At 39.8% G+C, this 14,146-nt stretch overlaps 1 protein-coding gene across 9 annotated transcripts in view; it reads right to left on the reverse strand.

Annotated features, from left to right (window-relative positions):
* SRPK2 (SRSF protein kinase 2) overlaps window positions 1-14,146 on the reverse strand; it is a 138,350-nt gene that overhangs the window by 97,667 nt on the left and 26,537 nt on the right. The window lies entirely within an intron of this gene.

Here is a 14,146-nt window from a genome sequence, read left to right on the forward strand (position 1 = left end):
TCATCATCTAGCTATCTATTACAAATATATAGATATAGATATACAGAAGATATATATCGTTATTAGCTAGTTTTAGAAAATACACTTTCCCCAAAAGGTTTCCACAATTTTGGCCACTACTGTATTTGGTACCAAATATGAAGAAATTATGAAGTCAAATTACTCTTCCTTGATTTTAGTAGTTAAGTTAAGGGACGGAATTCAAGATTACGGTTGATTGCATACAATCATGTATCCAATGATCAAACTAACACGAGTCACAATTTATAGACTGTGGCGTTATTTTGAACAAGTTCTTCAATTGCAAGACACCCAGGAAATCTCTAGAAAGCTAAACAAAAAAAAAAGCAAGATCGGTAAGTTCTTGATAACAATCCCTTAGTTAAACAGCTTTAAAAATGCATGAAGGGAAAACAAAAATTTAAGGAAGCAAAACCATGCCAGATTACAAGCAAAGTGGCACCCTTGGCATTAAGAGTCTGCCAGAAAACCTATAGCCAACATCTATGAATCTTTCCTTGATCAGGGACTGAAAATTAAACCCCGAGGAAATAAATACCGTATTTTTCGGAGTATAAGACGCACCTTCCCCATTTGGCTACACCAAATGTAGCCTTGCCCACCCACTGGCCCCCACCCCTTGGCCTCTGCCTCGCAGCAATTACCTCCTTGCAAGCAAACAGCAAGAAAAAACAGCTCCTTTCAGCTTCAGCACAGCCTAATTAGCACAAGTTGATTAGATCAGCCTCCGGACTCTCAGCTAATTTGCTCTCGGCTGTTTTGCGCAGGGCTCTGCTGCTTGCTGCAAAGAGGTAAATTGCTGGAGCAGATTTTTTTCCCCTTGTGCTAATCAAGCTATGCTGAAAACGAAAATGAAAGTAAAGCAGGCTGTTTGCTGCAAGGAGGCAAAATTGCTCAGACGCAGAGGGAGATTTCTTCTTCTTCTTTTCCTCACCAAAAAAGGTAGGTGCGTCTTATACGCCGAAAAATACGGTAGTAGAGTTTTGCTACAATTTACATCCCCAAAGAGAAATCGTGATTTGGTGTATGCAGGAATGGGTCGCATCGTTCTTAAATAAAATGTATTTTCCTAGGATAGCTTCTGCCAGACAAGTTGGAAGATCTTAAAGCATTGCCATCGGTCCTCTAAATCATCTATTCCTCCCTGGATCTGGATTACAGGTAGTCCTCGGTTTACAACAGTTCATTTAGTGACCGTTCGAAGTTACAACGGCACTGAAAAAAAGTAATTTATGGCCCTTTTTTTCACACTTAATGCCGGTGCAGCATGCCCATGGTCACATGATTTAAATTCAGATGTCGGACAACTGGTTCATATTTACGACGGCGATCCCCTTTTGCGACCTGCTGACCAGCAAAGTCAATGGGAAAATGAGATTCACATAACAACCACGTGGCGAGAACAGTCATAAAATGAGGCAAAACCTACTTAACAAATTTCTCACTTTTTTAAAAAAAAAAGTTTTTTATTTTTATTTTTTATCAACATATTCAAATGTACAGTCTTTTGTTCATCATTAATCATTATTCATTCATCTTGTTCTTTAACTTCCATTTGCTAATTAGTTGTTCGGGTCTTCTCTTCTACTATCTCCTACCTTTATTTTAATACAACCTTTCCTTTTCTTCCCTTCTTTCTCCTCTTCTGTTTCTTTTTACTTTCTTCATTCCTCCTCTCCTTCCCTATTCTACTTGCTCTCCTCTTTCCCCTCTCCTCTTCTTCCTCCCTTTCTTACCCTCTCTCTTCCTCTTCCCCCTTCTTTCTTCCCCTCCTTTTCCCGTTCTTCTTTTCTTCTTTTCACCTCCCAACTCTCCTCCCTCCCCCTTTACTCCTCTCTCCTCCCTTGTTTCCTTTTTCAATTCAATCAATCAATCAATTTCAATTCAATTCAATCTGAGCAGCCTCGATTTCTATTCACATACATCTTCATTTCAAACTCCTTTTTTACTTTATCATTATATCTCTTCTTACATTCCTGTACATTATTAATCAATCCATGTGTCATCTGGGTATAACATTTTTGTGCCCTCTTTCTTCATAATATATCATTTCTTAATACATACGTCTTCCCTTTTTCATTTAATTTTAATATACAACTTAATCCTCCCAAAGTTCTTATCTTTACCATGTTTATTGTCTATACTCATTTTCTATCCATTGTTAAAATTTTCCCCGTATGTTATAATACTCCGATTCTTCTTTCCCTTTAATTGCCAATGTCAACCTATTCATTTCTGCACATTCCAATATTTTCTTAATTACCTCTCCCTTTGTAGGAATTTTTTCTGCTTTCCAATTTTGTGCAAATACAATTCTTGCCGCCCTTATTACATGTATTATCAAATATGTGTGTTCTTTACTATACTTCTCTGAAAGAATACCCAACAGGAACAATTCTGGTTTTAAGTCAACATGTTGCTGTGTCATTTTCTCTAGCCATATTCTAATCTTTGCCCAATAGTTTCTCGCTTCTGGACATGTCCACCACATATGATAATATGATCCTGGCATCTGATGACATTTCCAACATTTAGCTGATTTATCTTTAAACATTTTTGCCAATCTTTCTGGTGTCACTTAACAACATAAATTTTAGGCTCAATTATTGGTCTTAAATCGAAGATTATGCTGCATTTAAGGTCCGAAATGGGCCTAACCTAAACATGCCTTTGCACATTGGAAAAATTATATAATTTCAAGAAGAACAAAAGTAATTCAGAAATAAATACAGGTTTTCCCCACCCAAACACCCCCCAAAAATATGACTTTAACTTTCGTCATTTTTATTTCTTCAGTAATTATACTTAAGACAGTTCCATTAATGCTACTCTTTCTTGGGGGGGGGACCCCAATTAAAACCAAAAAAAAGGTGATAAACTAAAATTCCTAAAGAAGGGATGATATCGAATGTCATATGAGTTTCAACAGTTCTGCAAGAACATCCCAAAATAAGAAAACGTTTTGAAGACATGCAAAAAGGCAGCAGCAATGACTCATTTTGGGGGAAGGTGCTCTCTATCGTTGCGCAGCAAATTCTAATGATAGAACCATCCCAAGAGACCTGGCCTATAAATGCACCCGTGATTAAGATCACACACACACACACATATATTTAAATAAAAAAGGAAGTAAATTCAGTTTGTTTAAAAAAAAAATTGCAAAGTTTCCCCAAAAGTACTGTGCTCTGCAAAGACATGAAACTAAAAACTGATGAAGTTGCTATTGCTACTGTAGCTCTAACAATCTCACCTGTATTTAAGATCCAGTTTTTACAATGGGTAAACTGAGTATAGTTAGTCCCCGGTTTACAACTATTTGTTTAACGACCAAAGTTACATCCGTATTGAAAACAAATGACTTATGACCGGTTTTCACACTTATGACCATTGCAGCATTCTCATGGTCATGTGATTAAAATTTGGGCGCTTGGCAAATGACATGCATCTATGACGGTGGAAGAGTCCTGGGGTCATGGAACCACCATTTTGTTACCTTCCCAGCCGTCTTCCAACAAGCAAAGTCGATGGGGGGAAGCCAGGTTCGCTTAACAACCGAATGATTCACTTAACAACTTCAGTAATTTGCTTAACAACTGTGGCCAAAAAAAAAAAAAGTTGGAAAACGGAGCACAATTCAACAACTGTCTTGCTTGATAACAAAAATGTTCTAAAATTGTGGTTCTAAGTTGCAGACTACCTCTAACAGGTTCAAATAAGACATCACTTGATGGTGGATTGTCACAATTACTGTGTCCAACAAGCTGGCCATCATTGTTTATGAACAGCTCGCTAGCTTCGTCCCATGATCAGCTACACTGAGTTTGCTTTTTACATTTCTGTGTGCGTCTGGCAATACAACTTCCAAATAAAACCCCCAAAACTAAAACTATTAACATCTTAGGTTAGCGTTTTTGACAGATGAATGACAACTTAGCTAGATAACAAGAGAATGTTGAGCAAGCCAGTGTTTATTTATTCGTTTATTTGAGTTTTATCCCATCTTTATTACCTTTTATAAGTAACTCAAGGCAGCAAACATACCTAATCCTATCTTCCATTTATTTTCCCTACAACAACTCTGAGAGGTGGGCTTGCCTGAGAAAGGGTGACCAGCCCAGGTACCCAGCTGACTTTCATTCCTAAAACGTAACTAGAACTCACTATTCCCTACCTTAACCGCTACCCCACACTGATGAAGCCAATGCCAAAATATATGAGGAGAAAACTGTATGTGCAAATAGTTGCATTCACAACAAACCGTAGAAAATGTTCATTGTAATATCCAAACACCCCCTGTAACATGATATTCCCGAAACTTAAAGGCCCAATCACTCCCTCTTACACCCTTAAAAAAATCTAAATTAAGAGCCTCACATTTGTTATAAATCAAAACCATGACCCCCCCCCCCCCACAAAACAATTTAACCAAACAGGACCAATAATACTCATTCTCTCTCCTATTAAATAAGGAGGAAACTGGAATAGAAATAAAATATATTTTATATAAAATATAAAATCCATTATATAAATCCATCTAAATTGAAGATTTTTTTAAAAAAATAGCTAACACGCTGCACTCTGAATAAGGCTGCTCATGTTAATAAGTCGCCGCTTCCCTGAAAGTTAAGTTTACAGATAAAATGTGCAGGATGAGAGTTAACAGAAGACAGGTATCGGGAGCAGTAGAGGAAGGAGAAAGAAGGTACTGTTGTCATCAGGCCTCTCTAGCCCAGCACTTGTATGCCTTCGCTTCTCCCTGGAGCAGCAGCCAGGAGTCAATATCAAATTATAGCTGATTTGTAAGATCAGGGAGGGAATCCAATTGCTCCCTGTGAAGCATCCCAAGAATTATAGAATAAAGGAGATTATCTTCTCCAAGATCAGATAAAGAGCTCTAACCCCCAAGGAGAAAATCCGACACTGGATTAAATCCGATATTCTTCCCGATTTCAAAAATCTCTGAGAGACGGGACAGAGAGCAGGGCAGGAAAATCACTGGATTCAAAGGATCCAGTTGCCTTTCACTCTCTGCCTTTCTTTCTAAATATATTCCATCCTGTTGCAAATACAAGTAGTCCTCGATTTACGGCCACAATTGAGCCCAAAATTTTCTGCTTTCGTGCTTTCAGTTTGTTAAGTGAATCACTGCATACGTTAAGCTGGTAACACAGTCGTTAAAGTGAATCTGGCTTCCCTACTGACTTTGCTTGTCGGGAGGCCGCAAAAGGGGATCACATGACTCCAGGGACACAGCGACGGTCATAAATATGAGTCAGCTGCCAAACGCCTGAATTTTGATCATGAGGATGCTGCAAAGGTCGTAACTCTGAAAAACGGTCATAAGTCACCCTTTTCAATGCCGTTGTAACTTTGAACGGTCACTAAACGAACTGTTGTAAGTCGAGGACTGCCTGTAGTAGGACAGACCAATTTGAGCACAGTGGTGCTCTGAAGTCACAATTAACATCCTCCTGAATTTCTCACTGAATGCCATATTATTATTAGCAATATTCAAATAATCGGTGGATGGCTAATATAAGTAGTCCTTGACTTACAACAGTTCATTTAGTGACCGAAGTTACAACAGCCCTGAAAACAGGGACTTGTGATCATTTTTCACACTTACGACCGTGTGCAGTTTCCCCATGGTCAGGTGATCAAAATTCTGGAGTTTTGGCAGCTAGTTCATATTTATGACGGTCGCAGTGGCCCGGGGCCACGTGTTCCCCTTTTGTGACCTTTTGAGAAGCAAATCCAGATTCACTTAACAACTGTGTTACTAACATAATAAATGCAATGATTCATTTAACCACTGTGGCAAAAAAAAGTCGTACAATGGGGCAAACTCCCTTAACACAAATGTTTCACTTAGCAACATAAATTTTGGGCTCAATTGTGGTCGTAACACGAGGACTCCCTGTGTGCTTTAAGCTCCCAAAATAAAGCTCTTCACATTTTTTTACTCCCCGTCGTATACTGTTCACTGTGTTTAGAAAGAGAATTACCCAGGCATCTCAAGGCAGACGCTCAACTATTCCTTCATTCAAAGAAGCTTCTTGTCTTTTTAAGTATGAGAAATATTCAAAGCGGCACTCAAAAAATACTTAAGGCTACCACTAGCCCTCCAGAAAGTTAGCTCATGGATAATAAAGTGGATAAAATGTGTTGGAGATGTAAAGTGGAACTCGGGACATATGCTCATATGTGGTGTAAATGTAATGGGGTTGAACTTTTTTGGTCTAGGATAGAAAATGAAATATTTGAAATAATTAAGAAGAGGGTCAAATCGAAACTGGAAACCATATTATTATTAATATTGAATGAAACAACATTAACAACTGGAGAAAGAGAATTGGTGAGGATTTTGGTTATAATGGGGAGAATTATAATTGCTAGATATTGGAAATTAAATGTTGTCTTAAAATTAGAAGAATGGTACAATGAAACATGGAAATTTGCATTAAATGATAAATTGACTTGTGATATTAAAATTAGAAGTGGTATATATAAAGAAAATGTTTTTTGGAACACTTGGCAACCATTTGTGGACTTCGCACTTGGGAGATTGGATGAATCGGCACCAGTACCTTATCAAAGAGATTTCTGGAAGAATTGAAGATTTCAATTTCCTAAAACTTCCTTTCCGTTTGTATAGCACGTTGGGGGGAAAAAAATTTTCTTTCCTTACTATTGATTTTTTGTATTGATTATTTTTTCTTTTCTGTTATTCTTTAACAATAAAAATATAATAAAAAAAATTTTTTTTAAAAAAAGAAAGAAAGTTAGCTCAGGCTGGAAGCCAAGAAATTGCGCAACTGATATAAATGAAAAAGTCGGCTGGGTGATCGTATGGTTTATTAATCATGACAATTCTTCAGTATCTAGAAGTATCTCTCAAGCAAGAGAACCTATATAATAACATTTCAGACAAGTGACTGTCCAGTCGCTTCTTAAAAACCTCCAGTGATGGAGTGCCCACGATTTCTGGTGGCAAGCAGTTCCACTGGTTAATTGTCCTCACTGTTAGGAAGTTTCTCCTTAATTCCAGATTGCGTCTCTCTTTGGTTAGTTTCCAACCGTTGTTTCTTGTCCTGTCCTCTGATGCTTTGGAGAATAATTTGACCCCCCTCTTCTTTGTGGTAGCCCCTCAAAATACCGGAATACTGCTATCATGTCACTCCCTAATTCTTCTTTTCTTTAGACCAGCCAAACCCAAAACCTGCAGCCATTCTTCATGTGGTTTTAGTCTCCAAGCCTTTGATCATCTTAGTTGCTCTTCTTTGACCTTTTTCCAAAGTCACAACATCTTGATGATGTCATCGTGAAAATGGAAGGCAAATGAGAAGAGGGGTTTCGGAGGACACCCAAAAAAACCTTTTGGACCTATCCCCATTTTTTTTTTTTATTTGATTTATATGCCGCCCTTCTCCAGAGATTCAGGGCGGCTTACAATGCGTTAAGCAATAGCCTTTATACTTTTGTATATTTATACAAAGTCAGCTTATTGCCCCCACAACTGGGTCCTCATTTAACCTACCTTAGAAAGGATGGAAGGCTGAGTCAACCTTGAGCCTGGTAAGATTCAAACCTGCAGTAATTGCAGGCAGCTGTTTTAATAACAGGGTGCTTTAGACCACTGTACTACCAAGGCCAATTTGAGAGTATATTCAAAGCTTAAGCTACATGGAAAATGTTAAAGGTAAAGGTTCCCCTCGCACATATGTGCTTGTCGTTCCTGACTCTAGGGGGCGGTGCTCATCACCGTTTCAAAGCCGAAGAGCCAGCGCTGTCCGAAGACGTCTCCGTGGTCATGTGGCCGGCATGACTCAATGCCAAAGGCGCACAGAATGCTGTTCCCTTCCCACCAAAGGGGGTCCCTATTTTTCTACTTGCATTTTTTACCTGCTTTCGAACTGCTAGGTTGGCAGAAGCTGGGACAAGTCACGGGAGCTCACCCCGTTACGCGGCACTAGGGATTCAAACCGCTGAACTGCCAACCTTTCGATCGAAAAGCTCAGAGTGTTAGCCACTGAGCTATACTCTACAGACTGACAAATTAAAACAAAACGATGTTAAATTACTTAAACCTTCTTAAACTCTGGCATGCATTTTCCACGGTCTAGAATTAAAGGATAAAGAATTACCAAGTAAAGGGAGCTCGCCCCGTTACGCAGCACTAGGGATTCGAACCACTGAACTGCCGACCTTTCGATCGACAAGCTCAGCGTCTTAGCCACTGAGCCACCGCGTCCCTATGGAAAAATGTTAGTGTGGCATCATTCTTAACAAGCGCTCACTTCCAAAGTAAATAGAAGGATTCAATTTAGGCAAACTTTATTGCAAGAAATTCTAGGATTAGCCCAGTTAAGTTGCGTGGCTAGCTAAAGTTTACACCTTTCAGATGTGTGGATTTCATGCTGGCTGGGGAATTCTGGGGGTTAAAATCCACACATCCTAAAGTTGTCAAGGTTGAGAAACGCCTGTTTAGCCACTTGTGTTCTGTTTTCAATCCTCCCAGAAGTCCCAACATAAAATCCAAAAAATAAGGAAGCAACTTATTACAACCATACAGTCAGTAACCAGCAACTCAAAAACTGATTTGACACTTCCAGTTAAAGTAAAATTGAATCTTAAGCTAACACAGTATTTTTTTCCTGACCAAACATTTATAATTTGCTATTTCCACCAAGCTCAACATTCTTAACGTCATCCTTATTCTTAAAATGTACTTTTTATTAATGTTTTGACACCCCCTAAAGATCACCGAAGAAGCAAAACCTTATTGGTCTATTCCAGTGGTGAAATCTAAAATTTGTTACTACTGGTTCTGTGGGCGTGGCTTGGTGGTGGTGGTGGGGTAATGTGACTGGGTGGGCGTGGCCATTTTTTTTTTTTTTACTTTTAAAACCATTTTTTCTACAACCTCTTCAGCGGAGAGGTTGTAAAAAAAATGCTTTCAAAAGGCTCTGACGATCCCAGCTGAGTTGCCTGATCGGCAGAGACTTTTTTTTCTTTTAAATGCCTCTGCCGATCAGGCAACTCAGCTGGGATCGTCAGAGGCTTTTAAAAGAAAAATAAGGTTTTTTTTCCTTTTAAATGCCTCTGACGATCCCAGCTGAGTTGCCTGATCGGCAGAGGCATTTAAAAGAAAAAAAGTCTCTGCCGATCAGGCAACTCAGCTGGGATCGTCAGAGGCATTTTTTTAAAAAAAAAGGGTTTTTTTTTTCTTTTAAAAGCCTTTGATGATCCCAGCTGAGCCGTGCAATCATCAGAGGCTTTTTTTTTTTACTTTTAAAAGCATTTTTTCGGCCGAAGAGGTTGTAGAAAACATGCTTTTAAAAGTAAAAAAAAAAGCCTCTGATGATTGTGCAGCTCAGCTGGGCATGGCGGGGGGGCAGGGATTTTTGCTACCGGTTCTCCGAACCACCCGCCTCCATCGCTACCGGATCGGGCGATCCGGTCCGAACCGGGAGCATTTCACCCCTAGTCTATTCCAGCTTCTTCCAAAATCTCTCCACTTCATATTTGAACCTTTTTATTGTTTGTCCTCATAGAATCATTTCACGTTGCACATTTTCCTTTACTGTGTAAGACTCCATAAAAGTGAAATAAAAAGAAACAGACTCTCCACTCCTTGGGACCATAATTTTTATGTTCATTTCAAAACAGGATCAAAAAAGAAAGAAGTCCTTTGCTCTTTTGAAAACTTAAATATTTTTTTTTTAAAAAATAAGATGCTCCCTGTTCCATATAGCAATGGCTTCAACTACAAATAGTCCTTGAGTTACAACTGTTCATTTAGTGACCGAAGTTACAACGGCAATGAAAAAGTGACTTATGGCTGTTTTTCACACTTTATGACCATTACAGCATCCCCAGGGTCACGTGATCAAAATTCTGATGCTTGGCGACTGACTCGTATTTATGACGGTTGGAGTGCCCAGGGGTCACATGATCCCCTTTTGCGACCTTCTGACAAGCAAAGTCAACGGGGAAGCCAGATTCACTTAACAACCACAGTGATTCGCTTAACAACCGTGGCAAAAAAAGGTCGTAAAATGGGCCAAAATTCACTGGACAAATGTCTCACTTAACAACAGAAATGCTGGGCTCAATTGGGGTCGTAAGTCGAGGACTACCTGTATTTTATCCCCTCAGAAATGAAAATAAGAAAGGGGGCATATCTGATTCCGATGTTACTTTCAAAAATATTTATAAAATAGCAATAGCACTTCGGCTAAAAATGCGCTACAAACAAAGAATATTTTTAGAAACATTGCGCAATCCCAGTGTGTTTCCTTTTCCATGGCAAATGATTTGAGAATTTCTCCTAACATCATGCTCCCATATAAAAACCACCACAAAACTAATATTAGGTAACAAATTATTTTATTTAAGGTTAGAAAATTTTAAAAAAAACACTAAAATCCAGCAACAATCTGAATACCAAGACAAGTCATTTTTAAAACAGAAAAGAAGTCAGAGAAATGATGTGACTTTCATTTCCAATGTCATTATGGCAGCCAAACCAGCTTCTGAAAGATTATGACAACACGGAGACATAAAATATTATGACACGCAAATTAGACTTGCAGAAATTCACTCGCTTCATTTGCCGGTAGCAATTAGAGTTTCTTTTGAACAACTAGTTTCTTTCTCTGCCAGAGAGAAAGAGAGAATGAGAAGGCATGTAGAGATCGTTTCAGAATATTCATTTTAATGTGGCTTCCACAGGTATAGTTTTCACCTGCCCATCTCCATGGTGTTATTACTATGGACTTTGCTGGCAGCAAAAATATTGATTTAAAGCTAACCGCAATGATTTCTTACACCACAAGAAATATTATTGGTTAAATGCACATGTGCTTATTGCAACTCCAAGGGAATTTGTCCCTTGGAGCATTAGAATATGCTCAAGGCCAGTGATTTTCAAACTTGGCAACTTTTAAGATGCGTGGACTTCAATTCCCAGAATTCCTTAGCCAACAAATTGGAAAAAAAAATGTCTAAGACCATCCTTAAAATTCCTTTTGATTCCCCAGCAGGGTGGATTTGATTTAAATCGAGTTGATTTAAATCACAATTTAAATCACTAGTAAAAAGGCTTGATTTAAATCAACTCGATTTAAATCATAATTTTTAAAGAGCAACTGTCATCTCTGCTACTCCTTTGACCCACTGTTGACTCACCGATAGTCCCAGTGTTGCAGAATATACAGCCTCCTGCTCCATAACTAAGCTCCATTTCATGCTGAATAAACTAAATTATTTACGTATCTTAAATAGAAAACTATCTTACGATAGATTTTTACCCCAAAAGTTTTTTATTAAAATAAATTCGATAAAAATTTTAAAAAATCCGATTTAAATCAAAAAAATCCGATTTAAATCAAAAAAATCCGATTTATTTTTGATTTTTTTAAAAAAAATCATTGGTTTTTATCCACCCTGTTCCCCAGAGTAAGAATCCAGTTCTTTTAATTTTTCCTCATTCTGATTCTACCTAAAGGTACTTATTTTCTTCCTTGACTTATTCTGTGAATCCCACTTGTTGTACTTCCATGATAGTCTTGTTTGAAAATTCAGTTTTATTTTTAAACTATTGTTGATTATATTATGATGCGGGTGAAGGAGGAGAGTGCAAAAGTTGGCTTGAAACTCAACATTAAGAAAACTAAGATCATGGCTCCCGGCCTTCTCAATTCCTGCCAAATAGATGGGGAAGAAATGGAGGTAGTGACAGATTTTATTTTCCTGGGTTCTAAGATCACCGCAGATGGGGACTGCAGCAGTGGTGAAATGTAAAATTTGTTACTACCGGTTCTGTGGCGTGGCTTGGTGGGAGGGGGGGTAATGTGACTAGGTGGGCGTGGCCAACTTTTTTTTTTTTTACTTTTAAAAGCATTTTTTCTACAACCTGAAGAGGTTGCAGAAAAAAATGCTTTTAAAAGCCTCTGACGATCCCAGCTGAGCCACGCGATTATCAGAGGCTTTTTTTTTTTTTTTACTTTTTAAAGCATTTTTTCGGCTGAAGAGGTTATAGAAAAAATGCTTTTAAAAGTAAAAAAAAAAAGCCTCTGATGATCGCGCAGCTCAGCTGGGCATGGGGTGGGGGCAGGGATTTTTGCTACTGGTTCTCCGAACCACCCGCCGCCATCGCTACCGGATCAGGCGATCCGATCCGAACCGGGAGCATTTCACCCCTGGACTGCAGCCAAGAAATTAAAAGACGCTTGCTCCTGGGGAAGAAAGCTATGGCAAATCTAGACAGCATACTAAAAAGCAGAGACATCACCCTGCCAACAAGAGTGTGTATAGTCAAGGCTATGATTTTCCCTATTGCAATGTATGGCTGTGAAAATTAGACCATAATTAAAGGTTCAGCACCAAAGAATTGAGGCCTTTGAACTCTGGTGCTGGAGAAGACTCCTGCGAGTCCCTTGGACTGCAAGGTGATCCAACCGGTCAGTCCTAGAGGAGATCAACCCTGACCGCTTTTTAGAAGGCCAGATCCTGAAGATGAAACTACAATCCTTTGGCCACCTAATGAGAAGGAAGAAGAGCCCAATGCTGGGAACGATTGAGGGCAAAAGAAGAACGGGACGAAAGAGAACGAGGTGGCTGGATGGAGTCACTGAAGCAGTCGGCGTGAGTTTAAATTGCCTCCGGAGGATGGTAGAGGACAGGAAGGCCTGGAGGAATGTTGTCCATGGGGTTGCGATGGGTCGGACACGACTTCACAACTAACAACACCAAAGGTTTACTCTACAGTTTCAGCTAGTTTTCACCAATCATGGTCAAAAGAACCAAGGTTTGGGGATGAGAGAGGGAAGGAGGCTTGAATATCAAGTATGGGTAGTCCTTGGTTAGCAATTGTCTTGCTTAGCGACCGTCGCTTCTTAACATTTAGCCCTACTGGCCAGATCACGATTCTTTTGGCCGTCCTTCCTTCTCAACAGGCGGTTATCTGAAAACAGCATCTGTATACATGGACATCACCAGATGAAGCAGATAGGAATCCAATTGGCTATATGACTAGTAAAAAAATGGTGGTAGTTACATCATCAAAAACCATCTAGGTGTTGACCGGAAGTGCAGGTCCCAAGTTAAGCTAAAAAAAAAAAAAAAAAAAAAAAGCCAACCGGTTTCCACAATATGAACGTATTCAGGTAGTCCTTGACTTATGAGCCCAAAATTTCTGTTGCTAAGCGAGACAGTGAGTTTTGCCTCATTTTACAACCTCTCTTGACGCAGAATCACTGCATTCTTTCTTGTCCTGCCTTCAGATGCTTTGGAGAATAGCTAACCGTAACCCCTCTCCACCCAGAGTCTCCTTCTAGTGCGGCATCCTTTTTCCTCTGCTGACCGGAAGTATGGTTCCCCCACCATAGAGTCTCCTCCTAGCGCAGCGTCCTTTTTCCTCTGCTGACCGGAAGTCCGGTTCCCCCACCATAGAGTCTCCTCCTAGCGCAGCATCCTTTTTCCTCTGCTGACCGGAAGTATGGTTCCCCCACCATAGAGTCTCCTCCTAGCGCAGCATCCTTTTTCCTCTGCTGACCGGAAGTCTGGTTCCCCCACCATAGAGTCTCCTCCTAGCGCGGCGTCCTTTTTCCTCCACCTGTCCTAACCGAAAGCCCTATCAATTGTGGAGCCGACTGGCAACAAGGAGCCGCAGCAGAGGGATGAAAGAGCCACATGCGGCTCCAGAGCCGTAGGTTGCTGACCCCCTCCCCTACACAGAAACAGAGGGGCCAGTTGGTCAAGTTGGCTTTAGAAAAAGCTGAGGAAACAACATGGCTGAGACACGCTGGTTAAAATGAGAAGACAAATAAAAAAATCCAAACGGAAATTGCTATGTGCTTCATTGTTTACAAAAAGGCTTTTGATTGTGTTGGTCGTGCCAACCTGAGAAATGTCCTATTGCATTGTCCTCATGCAAAACCAATTTACAGGTCAGGAAGCCACAGTGTAGACACAGCCAGTGGTGGAATGCTGCTGGTTTAACAACCAGTTCGGTGAGCGTGTACTTTGCGCGCACACGCGTACCTAAGGTGCTTGTGCGCAGCGCTGAAAATGGAGCATTTAAAAGCTCAGCTGCTTACCTTCTAAGTCAGCAACTGTAAGT

This window comes from Pantherophis guttatus, chromosome 7, assembly GCF_059756535.1.
Source record: "Pantherophis guttatus breed Tessera chromosome 7, ASM5975653v1, whole genome shotgun sequence".
In the NCBI taxonomy this organism is placed as follows: Eukaryota; Metazoa; Chordata; class Lepidosauria; order Squamata; family Colubridae; genus Pantherophis; species Pantherophis guttatus.